The sequence below is a fragment of the Notothenia rossii genome (assembly GCF_949606895.1).
Source record: "Notothenia rossii genome assembly, contig: scaffold_152, whole genome shotgun sequence".
In the NCBI taxonomy this organism is placed as follows: domain Eukaryota; kingdom Metazoa; phylum Chordata; class Actinopteri; order Perciformes; family Nototheniidae; genus Notothenia; species Notothenia rossii.
In genome coordinates, this window is record NW_027639531.1 from 15,436 (window position 1) to 27,618 (window position 12,183).

At 48.6% G+C, this 12,183-nt stretch overlaps 1 protein-coding gene across 1 annotated transcript in view; it reads right to left on the reverse strand.

Moving 5' to 3' along the window:
- Positions 1 to 12,183, reverse strand: part of LOC307027707 (uncharacterized protein) — a gene marked incomplete at both ends in the record, with an annotated part of 83,633 nt that overhangs the window by 8,662 nt on the left and 62,788 nt on the right. The gene's annotated exons all lie outside the window — the stretch shown is intronic.

Below are 12,183 nucleotides of genomic sequence, written 5' to 3' on the forward strand. Positions count from 1 at the left end.
GCTGTTGTTGTTGCAACAGTAGTAGCTGCTGCTGCTGTTGTTGTTGCAACAGTAGTAGGTGCTGCTGTCGTAGGTGAAGCAGTAGTTGTAGGTGCTGCTGTTGTTGTTGCAACAGTAGTAGGTGCTGTTGTCGTAGGTGCAGCAGTAGTTGTAGGTGCTGCTGTTGTTGTTGCAACAGTAGTAGGTGCTGTTGTCGTAGGTGCAGCAGTAGTTGTAGGTGCTGCTGTTGTTGTTGCAACAGTAGTAGGTGCTGCTGTTGTAGAGGCATCAGTGGTTGTAGGTGGCAACGTTGTCGGAGCAGCAGTAGTTGTAGGTGCTGTTGTTGTAGTTGCAACAGTAGTAGGTGCTGCTGTTGTTGTTACAACATTAGTAGGTGCTGCTGTCGTAGGTGTAGCAGTAGTTGTAGGTGCTGCTGTTGTTGTTGCAACAGTAGTAGGTGCTGCTGTTATGGTTGCAACAGTAGTAGGTGCTGCTTTTGTTGTTACAACAGTAGTAGGTGCTGCTGTCGTAGGTGAAGCAGTAGTTGTAGGTGCTGCAGTTGTTGTTACAACAGTAGTAGGTGCTGCTGTCGTAGGTGCAGCAGTAGTTGTAGGTGCTGCTGTTGTTGTTTCAACAGTAGTAGGTGCTGCTGTTGTTGTTGCAACAGTAGTAGGTGCTGCTGTTGTTGTTGCAACAGTAGTAGGTGCTGCTGTCGTAGATGCAGCAGTAGTTGTAGGTGGCACTGTTGTTGTTGCAACAGTAGTAGGTGCTGTTGTCGTAGGTGCAGCAGTAGTTGTAGGTGCTGCTGTTGTTGTTGCAAGAGTAGTAGGAGCTGCAGTTGTAGGTGAAGCAGTAGTTGTAGGTGGCACTGTTGTTGATGCAACAGTAGTAGGCGCTGTTGTCGTAGGTGCAGCAGTAGTTGTAGGTGCTGCTGTTGTTGTTGCAACAGTAGTAGGTGCTGCTGTCGTAGGTGAAGCAGTAGTTGTAGGTGCTGCTGTTGTTGTTGCAACAGTAGTAGGTGCTGCTGTCGTAGGTGAAGCAGTAGTTGTAGGTGCTGCTGTTGTTGTTGCAACAGTAGTAGGGGCTGCAGTTGTTGTTGCAACAGTAGAAGGTACTGCTGTCGTTGGTGAAGCAGTCGTTGTAGGTGCTGCTGTTGTTGTTGCAACAGTAGTAGGTGCTGTTGTCGTAGGTGCAGCAGTAGTTGTAGGTGCTGCTGTTGTTGTTGCAACAGTAGTAGGTGCTGTTGTCGTAGGTGCAGCAGTAGTTGTAGGACCTGCTGTTGTTGTTGCAACAGTAGTAGGTGCTGCTGTCGTAGGTGCAGCAGTAGTTGTAGGTGGCACTGTTGTTGTTGCAACAGTAGTAGGGGCTGCAGTTGTAGGTGAAGCAGTAGTTGTAGGTGCTGCAGTTGTTGTTACAACAGTAGTAGGTGCTACTGTTGTTGTTGCAACAGTAGTAGGGGCTGCAGTTGTAGGTGAAGCAGTAGTTGTAGGTGCTGCTGTTGTTGTTGCAACAGTAGTGGGGGCTGCAGTTGTAGGTGAAGCAGTAGTTGTAGGTGCTGCAGTTTTTGTTACAACAGTAGTAGGTGCTGCTGTTGTTGTTGCAACAGTAGTAGGGGCTGCAGTTGTAGGTGAAGCAGTAGTTGTAGGTGCTGCTGTTGTTGTTGCAACAGTAGTAGGGGCTGCAGTTGTAGGTGAAGCAGTAGTTGTAGGTGCTGCAGTTGTTGTTACAACAGTAGTAGGTCCTGCTGTTGTTGTTGCAACAGTAGTAGGGGCTGCAGTTGTTGTTGCAACAGTAGTAGGTGCTGCTGTCGTAGGTGAAGCAGTAGTTGTAGGTGCTGCTGTTGTTGTTGCAACAGTAGTAGGTGCTGTTGTCGTAGGTGCAGCAGTAGTTGTAGGTGCTGCTGTTGTTGTTGCAACAGTAGTAGGTGCTGTTGTCGTAGGTGCAGCAGTAGTTGTAGGTGCTGCTGTTGTTGTTGCAACAGTAGTAGGTGCTGCTGTCGTAGATGCAGCAGTAGTTGTAGGTGGCACTGTTGTTGTTGCAACAGTAGTAGGTGCTGTTGTCGTAGGTGCAGCAGTAGTTGTAGGTGCTGCTGTTGTTGTTGCAAGAGTAGTAGGAGCTGCAGTTGTAGGTGAAGCAGTAGTTGTAGGTGGCACTGTTGTTGTTGCAACAGTAGTAGGTGCTGTTGTCGTAGGTGCAGCAGTAGTTGTAGGTGCTGCTGTTGTTGTTGCAACAGTAGTAGGTGCTGCTGTCGTAGGTGAAGCAGTAGTTGTAGGTGCTGCTGTTGTTGTTGCAACAGTAGTAGGTGCTGTTGTCGTAGGTGCAGCAGTAGTTGTAGGTGCTGCTGTTGTTGTTGCAACAGTAGTAGGTGCTGTTGTCGTAGGTGCAGCAGTAGTTGTAGGTGCTGCTGTTGTTGTTGCATCAGTAGTAGGTGCTGCTGTCGTAGGTGAAGCAGTAGTTGTAGGTGCTGCTGTTGTTGTTGCAACAGTAGTAGGGGCTGCAGTTGTTGTTGCAACAGTAGAAGGTACTGCTGTCGTAGGTGAAGCAGTCGTTGTAGGTGCTGCTGTTGTTGTTGCAACAGTAGTAGGTGCTGTTGTCGTAGGTGCAGCAGTAGTTGTAGGTGCTGCTGTTGTTGTTGCAACAGTAGTAGGTGCTGTTGTCGTAGGTGCAGCAGTAGTTGTAGGACCTGCTGTTGTTGTTGCAACAGTAGTAGGTGCTGCTGTCGTAGGTGCAGCAGTAGTTGTAGGTGGCACTGTTGTTGTTGCAACAGTAGTAGGGGCTGCAGTTGTAGGTGAAGCAGTAGTTGTAGGTGCTGCAGTTGTTGTTACAACAGTAGTAGGTGCTACTGTTGTTGTTGCAACAGTAGTAGGGGCTGCAGTTGTAGGTGAAGCAGTAGTTGTAGGTGCTGCTGTTGTTGTTGCAACAGTAGTGGGGGCTGCAGTTGTAGGTGAAGCAGTAGTTGTAGGTGCTGCAGTTTTTGTTACAACAGTAGTAGGTGCTGCTGTTGTTGTTGCAACAGTAGTAGGGGCTGCAGTTGTAGGTGAAGCAGTAGTTGTAGGTGCTGCTGTTGTTGTTGCAACAGTAGTAGGGGCTGCAGTTGTAGGTGAAGCAGTAGTTGTAGGTGCTGCAGTTGTTGTTACAACAGTAGTAGGTCCTGCTGTTGTTGTTGCAACAGTAGTAGGGGCTGCAGTTGTTGTTGCAACAGTAGTAGGTGCTGCTGTCGTAGGTGAAGCAGTAGTTGTAGGTGCTGCTGTTGTTGTTGCAACAGTAGTAGGTGCTGTTGTCGTAGGTGCAGCAGTAGTTGTAGGTGCTGCTGTTGTTGTTGCAACAGTAGTAGGTGCTGTTGTCGTAGGTGCAGCAGTAGTTGTAGGTGCTGCTGTTGTTGTTGCAACAGTAGTAGGTGCTGCTGTCGTAGGTGCAGCAGTAGTTGTAGGTGCTGCTGTTGTTGTTGCAACAGTAGTAGCTGCTGCTGCTGTTGTTGTTGCAACAGTAGTAGGTGCTGCTGTCGTAGGTGAAGCAGTAGTTGTAGGTGCTGCTGTTGTTGTTGCAACAGTAGTAGGTGCTGTTGTCGTAGGTGCAGCAGTAGTTGTAGGTGGCACTGTTGTTGTTGCAACAGTAGTAGGTGCTGTTGTCGTAGGTGCAGCAGTAGTTGTAGGTGCTGCTGTTGTTGTTGCAACAGTAGTAGGTGCTGCTGTTGTAGAGGCATCAGTGGTTGTAGGTGGCAACGTTGTCGGAGCAGCAGTAGTTGTAGGTGCTGTTGTTGTAGTTGCAACAGTAGTAGGTGCTGCTGTTGTTGTTACAACATTAGTAGGTGCTGCTGTCGTAGGTGTAGCAGTAGTTGTAGGTGCTGCTGTTGTTGTTGCAACAGTAGTAGGTGCTGCTGTTGTAGAGGCATCAGTGGTTGTAGGTGGCAACGTTGTCGGAGCAGCAGTAGTTGTAGGTGCTGTTGTTGTAGTTGCAACAGTAGTAGGTGCTGCTGTTGTTGTTACAACAGTAGTAGGTGCTGCTGTCGTAGGTGAAGCAGTAGTTGTAGGTGCTGCAGTTGTTGTTGCAACAGTAGTAGGTGCTGCTGTCGTAGAGGCAGCAGTGGTTGTAGGTGGCACCGTTGTCGGAGCAGCAGTAGTTGTAGGTGCTGCTGTTGTTGTTGCAACAATAGTAGGTGCTGCTGTTGTTGTTACAACAGTAGTAGGTGCTGCTGTCGTAGGTGAAGCAGTAGTTGTAGGTGCTGCTGTTGTTGTTGCAACAGTAGTAGGTGCTGTTGTCGTAGGTGCAGCAGTAGTTGTAGGTGCTGCTGTTGTTGTTGCAACAGTAGTAGGTGCTGTTGTCGTAGGTGCAGCAGTAGTTGTAGGTGCTGCTGTTGTTGTTGCAACAGTAGTAGGTGCTGCTGTCGTAGGTGAAGCAGTAGTTGTAGGTGCTGCTGTTGTTGTTGCAACAGTAGTAGGACCTGCTGTTGTTGTTGCAACAGTAGTAGGTGCTGCTGTCGTAGGTGCAGCAGTAGTTGTAGGTGGCACTGTTGTTGTTGCAACAGTAGTAGGGGCTGCAGTTGTAGGTGAAGCAGTAGTTGTAGGTGCTGCAGTTGTTGTTCCAACAGTAGTAGGTGCTACTGTTGTTGTTGCAACAGTAGTAGGGGCTGCAGTTGTAGGTGAAGCAGTAGTTGTAGGTGCTGCTGTTGTTGTTGCAACAGTTGTAGGGGCTGCAGTTGTAGGTGAAGCAGTAGTTGTAGGTGCTGCAGTTGTTGTTACAACAGTAGTAGGTGCTGCTGTTGTTGTTGCAACAGTAGTAGGGGCTGCAGTTGTAGGTGAAGCAGTAGTTGTAGGTGCTGCAGTTGTTGTTACAACAGTAGTAGGTCCTGCTGTTGTTGTTGCAACAGTAGTAGGGGCTGCAGTTGTTGTTGCAACAGTAGTAGGTGCTGCTGTCATAGGTGAAGCAGTAGTTGTAGTTGCTGCTGTTGTTGTTGCAACAGTAGTAGGTGCTGTTGTCGTAGGTGCAGCAGTAGTTGTAGGTGCTGCTGTTGTTGTTGCAACAGTAGTAGGTGCTGTTGTCGTAGGTGCAGCAGTAGTTGTAGGTGCTGCTGTTGTTGTTGCAACAGTAGTAGGTGCTGCTGTCGTAGGTGCAGCAGTAGTTGTATGTGCTGCTGTTGTTGTTGCAACAGTAGTAGCTGCTGCTGCTGTTGTTGCAACAGTAGTAGGGGCTGCAGTTTTTGTTGCAATAGTAGTAGGTGCTGCTGTCGTAGGTGAAGCAGTAGTTGTAGGTGCTGCTGTTGTTGTTGCAACAGTAGTAGGTGCTGTTGTCGTAGGTGCAGCAGTAGTTGTAGGTGCTGCAGTTGTTGTTACAACAGTAGTAGGTGCTACTGTTGTTGTTGCAACAGTAGTAGGGGCTGCAGTTGTAGGTGAAGCAGTAGTTGTAGGTGCTGCTGTTGTTGTTGCAACAGTAGTAGGGGCTGCAGTTGTAGGTGAAGCAGTAGTTGTAGGTGCTGCAGTTTTTGTTACAACAGTAGTAGGTGCTGCTGTTGTTGTTGCAACAGTAGTAGGGGCTGCAGTTGTAGGTGAAGCAGTAGTTGTATGTGCTGCTGTTGTTGTTGCAACAGTAGTAGGGGCTGCAGTTGTAGGTGAAGCAGTAGTTGTAGGTGCTGCAGTTGTTGTTACAACAGTAGTAGGTCCTGCTGTTGTTGTTGCAACAGTAGTAGGGGCTACAGTTGTTGTTGCAACAGTAGTAGGTGCTGCTGTCGTAGGTGAAGCAGTAGTTGTAGGTACTGCTGTTGTTGTTACAACAGTAGTAGGTGCTGTTGTCGTAGGTGCAGCAGTAGTTGTAGGTGCTGCTGTTGTTGTTGCAACAGTAGTAGGTGCTGCTGTCGTAGGTGCAGCAGTAGTTGTAGGTGCTGCTTTTGTTGTTGCAACAGTAGTAGCTGCTGCTGCTGTTGTTGTTGCAACAGTAGTAGGTGCTGCTGTCGTAGGTGAAGCAGTAGTTGTAGGTGCTGCTGTTGTTGTTGCAACAGTAGTAGGTGCTGTTGTCGTAGGTGCAGCAGTAGTTGTAGGTGGCACTGTTGTTGTTGCAACAGTAGTAGGTGCTGTTGTCGTAGGTGCAGCAGTAGTTGTAGGTGCTGCTGTTGTTGTTGCAACTGTAGTAGGTGCTGCTGTTGTAGAGGCATCAGTGGTTGTAGGTGGCAACGTTGTCGGAGCAGCAGTAGTTGTAGGTGCTGTTGTTGTAGTTGCAACAGTAGTAGGTGCTGCTGTTGTTGTTACAACATTAGTAGGTGCTGCTGTCGTAGGTGTAGCAGTAGTTGTAGGTGCTGCTGTTGTTGTTGCAACAGTAGTAGGTGCTGCTGTTATGGATGCAACAGTAGTAGGTGCTGCTTTTGTTGTTACAACAGTAGTAGGTGCTGCTGTCGTAGGTGAAGCAGTAGTTGTAGGTGCTGCTGTTGTTGTTGCAACAGTAGTAGGTGCTGCTGTCGTAGGTGCAGCAGTAGTTGTAGGTGCTGCTGTTGTTGTTGCAACAGTAGTACGTGCTGCTGTCGTAGAGGCAGCAGTGGTTGTAGGTGGCACCGTTGTCGGAGCAGCAGTAGTTGTAGGTGCTGCTATTGTTGTTGCAACAGTAGTAGGTGCTGCTGTTGTTGTTACAACAGTAGTAGGTGCTGCTGTCGTAGGTGCAGCAGTAGTTGTAGGTGCTGCTGTTGTTGTTGCAACAGTAGTAGGTGCTGCTGTTATGGTTGCAACAGTAGTAGGTGCTGCTGTTGTTGTTACAACAGTAGTAGGCGATGCTGTCGTAGGTGAAGCAGTAGTTGTAGGTGCTGCAGTTGTTGTTACAACAGTAGTAGGTGCTGCTGTCGTAGGTGCAGCAGTAGTTGTAGGTGCTACTGTTGTTGTTGCAACAGTAGTAGGTGCTGCTGTTGTTGTTGCAACAGTAGTAGGTGCTGTTGTCGTAGGTGAAGCAGTAGTTGTAGGTGGCACTGTTGTTGTTGCAACAGTAGTAGGTGCTGTTGTCGTAGGTGCAGCAGTAGTTGTAGGTGCTGCTGTTGTTGTTGCAACAGTAGTAAGTGCTGCTGTCGTAGGTGAAGCAGTAGTTGTAGGTGCTGCTATCGTAGGTGAAGCAGTAGTTGTAGGTGCTGCTGTTGTTGTTGCAGCAGTAGTTGTAGGTGCTGCTGTTGTTGTTGCAACAGTAGTAGGAGCTGCAGTTGTAGGTGAAGCAGTAGTTGTAGGTGGCACTGTTGTTGTTGCAACAGTAGTAGGTGCTGCTGTTGTTGTTACAACAGTAGTAGGTGCTGCTGTCGTAGGTGAAGCAGTAGTTGTAGGTGCTGCAGTTGTTGTTGCAACAGTAGTAGGTGCTGCTGTCGTAGAGGCAGCAGTGGTTGTAGGTGGCACCGTTGTCGGAGCAGCAGTAGTTGTATGTGCTGCTGTTGTTGTTGCAACAGTAGTAGGTGCTGTTGTCGTAGGTGCAGCAGTAGTTGTAGGTGCTGCTGTTGTTGTTGCAACAGTAGTAGGTGCTGTTGTCGTAGGTGCAGCAGTAGTTGTAGGTGCTGCTGTTGTTGTTGCAACAGTCGTAGGTGCTGCTGTCGTAGGTGAAGCAGTAGTTGTAGGTGCTGCTGTTGTTGTTGCAACAGTAGTAGGGGCTGCAGTTGTTGTTGCAACAGTAGTAGGTACTGCTGTCGTAGGTGAAGCAGTCGTTGTAGGTGCTGCTGTTGTTGTTGCAACAGTAGTAGGTGCTGTTGTCGTAGGTGCAGCAGTAGTTGTAGGTGCTGCTGTTGTTGTTGCAACAGTAGTAGGTGCTGTTGTCGTAGGTGCAGCAGTAGTTGTAGGACCTGCTGTTGTTGTTGCAACAGTAGTAGGTGCTGCTGTCGTAGGTGCAGCAGTAGTTGTAGGTGGCACTGTTGTTGTTGCAACAGTAGTAGGGGCTGCAGTTGTAGGTGAAGCAGTAGTTGTAGGTGCTGCAGTTGTTGTTACAACAGTAGTAGGTGCTACTGTTGTTGTTGCAACAGTAGTAGGGGCTGCAGTTGTAGGTGCAGCAGTAGTTGTAGGTGCTGCTGTTGTTGTTGCAACAGTTGTAGGGGCTGCAGTTGTAGGTGAAGCAGTAGTTGTAGGTGCTGCAGTTGTTGTTACAACAGTAGTAGGTGCTGCTGTTGTTGTTGCAACAGTAGTAGGGGCTGCAGTTGTAGGTGAAGCAGTAGTTGTAGGTGCTGCAGTTGTTGTTACAACAGTAGTAGGTCCTGCTGTTGTTGTTGCAACAGTAGTAGGGGCTGCAGTTGTTGTTGCAACAGTAGTAGGTGCTGCTGTCGTAGGTGAAGCAGTAGTTGTAGGTGCTGCTGTTGTTGTTGCAACAGTAGTAGGTGCTGTTGTCGTAGGTGCAGCAGTAGTTGTAGGTGCTGCTGTTGTTGTTGCAACAGTAGTAGGTGCTGTTGTCGTAGGTGCAGCAGTAGTTGTAGGTGCTGCTGTTGTTGTTGCAACAGTAGTAGGTGCTGCTGTCGTAGGTGCAGCAGTAGTTGTAGGTGCTGCTGTTGTTGTTGCAACAGTAGTAGCTGCTGCTGCTGTTGTTGTTGCAACAGTAGTAGGGGCTGCAGTTGTAGGTGAAGCAGTAGTTGTAGGTGCTGCAGTTGTTGTTACAACAGTAGTAGGTCCTGCTGTTGTTGTTGCAACAGTAGTAGGGGCTGCAGTTGTTGTTGCAACAGTAGTAGGTGCTGCTGTCATAGGTGAAGCAGTAGTTGTAGTTGCTGCTGTTGTTGTTGCAACAGTAGTAGGTGCTGTTGTCGTAGGTGCAGCAGTAGTTGTAGGTGCTGCTGTTGTTGTTGCAACAGTAGTAGGTGCTGTTGTCGTAGGTGCAGCAGTAGTTGTAGGTGCTGCTGTTGTTGTTGCAACAGTAGTAGGTGCTGCTGTCGTAGGTGCAGCAGTAGTTGTATGTGCTGCTGTTGTTGTTGCAACAGTAGTAGCTGCTGCTGCTGTTGTTGCAACAGTAGTAGGGGCTGCAGTTTTTGTTGCAATAGTAGTAGGTGCTGCTGTCGTAGGTGAAGCAGTAGTTGTAGGTGCTGCTGTTGTTGTTGCAACAGTAGTAGGTGCTGTTGTCGTAGGTGCAGCACTAGTTGTAGGTGCTGCAGTTGTTGTTACAACAGTAGTAGGTGCTACTGTTGTTGTTGCAACAGTAGTAGGGGCTGCAGTTGTAGGTGAAGCAGTAGTTGTAGGTGCTGCTGTTGTTGTTGCAACAGTAGTAGGGGCTGCAGTTGTAGGTGAAGCAGTAGTTGTAGGTGCTGCAGTTTTTGTTACAACAGTAGTAGGTGCTGCTGTTGTTGTTGCAACAGTAGTAGGGGCTGCAGTTGTAGGTGAAGCAGTAGTTGTATGTGCTGCTGTTGTTGTTGCAACAGTAGTAGGGGCTGCAGTTGTAGGTGAAGCAGTAGTTGTAGGTGCTGCAGTTGTTGTTACAACAGTAGTAGGTCCTGCTGTTGTTGTTGCAACAGTAGTAGGGGCTACAGTTGTTGTTGCAACAGTAGTAGGTGCTGCTGTCGTAGGTGAAGCAGTAGTTGTAGGTACTGCTGTTGTTGTTACAACAGTAGTAGGTGCTGTTGTCGTAGGTGCAGCAGTAGTTGTAGGTGCTGCTGTTGTTGTTGCAACAGTAGTAGGTGCTGTTGTCGTAGGTGCAGCAGTAGTTGTAGGTGCTGCTGTTGTTGTTGCAACAGTAGTAGGTGCTGCTGTCGTAGGTGCAGCAGTAGTTGTAGGTGCTGCTTTTGTTGTTGCAACAGTAGTAGCTGCTGCTGCTGTTGTTGTTGCAACAGTAGTAGGTGCTGCTGTCGTAGGTGAAGCAGTAGTTGTAGGTGCTGCTGTTGTTGTTGCAACAGTAGTAGGTGCTGTTGTCGTAGGTGCAGCAGTAGTTGTAGGTGGCACTGTTGTTGTTGCAACAGTAGTAGGTGCTGTTGTCGTAGGTGCAGCAGTAGTTGTAGGTGCTGCTGTTGTTGTTGCAACTGTAGTAGGTGCTGCTGTTGTAGAGGCATCAGTGGTTGTAGGTGGCAACGTTGTCGGAGCAGCAGTAGTTGTAGGTGCTGTTGTTGTAGTTGCAACAGTAGTAGGTGCTGCTGTTGTTGTTACAACATTAGTAGGTGCTGCTGTCGTAGGTGTAGCAGTAGTTGTAGGTGCTGCTGTTGTTGTTGCAACAGTAGTAGGTGCTGCTGTTATGGTTGCAACAGTAGTAGGTGCTGCTTTTGTTGTTACAACAGTAGTAGGTGCTGCTGTCGTAGGTGAAGCAGTAGTTGTAGGTGCTGCTGTTGTTGTTGCAACAGTAGTAGGTGCTGCTGTCGTAGGTGCAGCAGTAGTTGTAGGTGCTGCTGTTGTTGTTGCAACAGTAGTACGTGCTGCTGTCGTAGAGGCAGCAGTGGTTGTAGGTGGCACCGTTGTCGGAGCAGCAGTAGTTGTAGGTGCTGCTATTGTTGTTGCAACAGTAGTAGGTGCTGCTGTTGTTGTTACAACAGTAGTAGGTGCTGCTGTCGTAGGTGCAGCAGTAGTTGTAGGTGCTGCTGTTGTTGTTGCAACAGTAGTAGGTGCTGCTGTTATGGTTGCAACAGTAGTAGGTGCTGCTGTTGTTGTTACAACAGTAGTAGGTGATGCTGTCGTAGGTGAAGCAGTAGTTGTAGGTGCTGCAGTTGTTGTTACAACAGTAGTAGGTGCTGCTGTCGTAGGTGCAGCAGTAGTTGTAGGTGCTACTGTTGTTGTTGCAACAGTAGTAGGTGCTGCTGTTGTTGTTGCAACAGTAGTAGGTGCTGCTGTCTTAGGTGAAGCAGTAGTTGTAGGTGCTGCAGTTGTTGTTAAAACAGTAGTAGGTGCTGCTGTCATAGGTGCAGCAGTAGTTGTAGGTGCTGCTGTTGTTGTTGCAACAGTAGTAGGTGCTGCTGTTGTTGTTGCAACAATAGTAGGTGCTGCTGTCGTAGGTGCAGCAGTAGTTGTAGGTGGCACTGTTGTTGTTGCAACAGTAGTAGGTGCTGTTGTCGTAGGTGAAGCAGTAGTTTTAGGTGGCACTGTTGTTGTTGCAACAGTAGTAGGTGCTGTTGTCGTAGGTGCAGCAGTAGTTGTAGGTGCTGCTGTTGTTGTTGCAACAGTAGTAAGTGCTGCTGTCGTAGGTGAAGCAGTAGTTGTAGGTGCTGCTATCGTAGGTGAAGCAGTAGTTGTAGGTGCTGCTGTTGTTGTTGCAGCAGTAGTTGTAGGTGCGGCTGTTGTTGTTGCAACAGTAGTAGGAGCTGCAGTTGTAGGTGAAGCAGTAGTTGTAGGTGGCACTGTTGTTGTTGCAACAGTAGTAGGTGCTGCTGTTGTTGTTACAACAGTAGTAGGTGCTGCTGTCGTAGGTGAAGCAGTAGTTGTAGGTGCTGCAGTTGTTGTTGCAACAGTAGTAGGTGCTGCTGTCGTAGAGGCAGCAGTGGTTGTAGGTGGCACCGTTGTCGGAGCAGCAGTAGTTGTATGTGCTGCTGTTGTTGTTGCAACAGTAGTAGGTGCTGTTGTCGTAGGTGCAGCAGTAGTTGTAGGTGCTGCTGTTGTTGTTGCAACAGTAGTAGGTGCTGTTGTCGTAGGTGCAGCAGTAGTTGTAGGTGCTGCTGTTGTTGTTGCAACAGTCGTAGGTGCTGCTGTCGTAGGTGAAGCAGTAGTTGTAGGTGCTGCTGTTGTTGTTGCAACAGTAGTAGGGGCTGCAGTTGTTGTTGCAACAGTAGTAGGTACTGCTGTCGTAGGTGAAGCAGTCGTTGTAGGTGCTGCTGTTGTTGTTGCAACAGTAGTAGGTGCTGTTGTCGTAGGTGCAGCAGTAGTTGTAGGTGCTGCTGTTGTTGTTGCAACAGTAGTAGGTGCTGTTGTCGTAGGTGCAGCAGTAGTTGTAGGACCTGCTGTTGTTGTTGCAACAGTAGTAGGTGCTGCTGTCGTAGGTGCAGCAGTAGTTGTAGGTGGCACTGTTGTTGTTGCAACAGTAGTAGGGGCTGCAGTTGTAGGTGAAGCAGTAGTTGTAGGTGCTGCAGTTGTTGTTACAACAGTAGTAGGTGCTACTGTTGTTGTTGCAACAGTAGTAGGGGCTGCAGTTGTAGGTGAAGCAGTAGTTGTAGGTGCTGCTGTTGTTGTTGCAACAGTTGTAGGGGCTGCAGTTGTAGGTGAAGCAGTAGTTGTAGGTGCTGCAGTTGTTGTTACAACAGTAGTAGGTGCTGCTGTTGTTGTTGCAACAGTAGTAGGGGCTGCAGTTGTAGGTGAAGCAGTAGTTGTA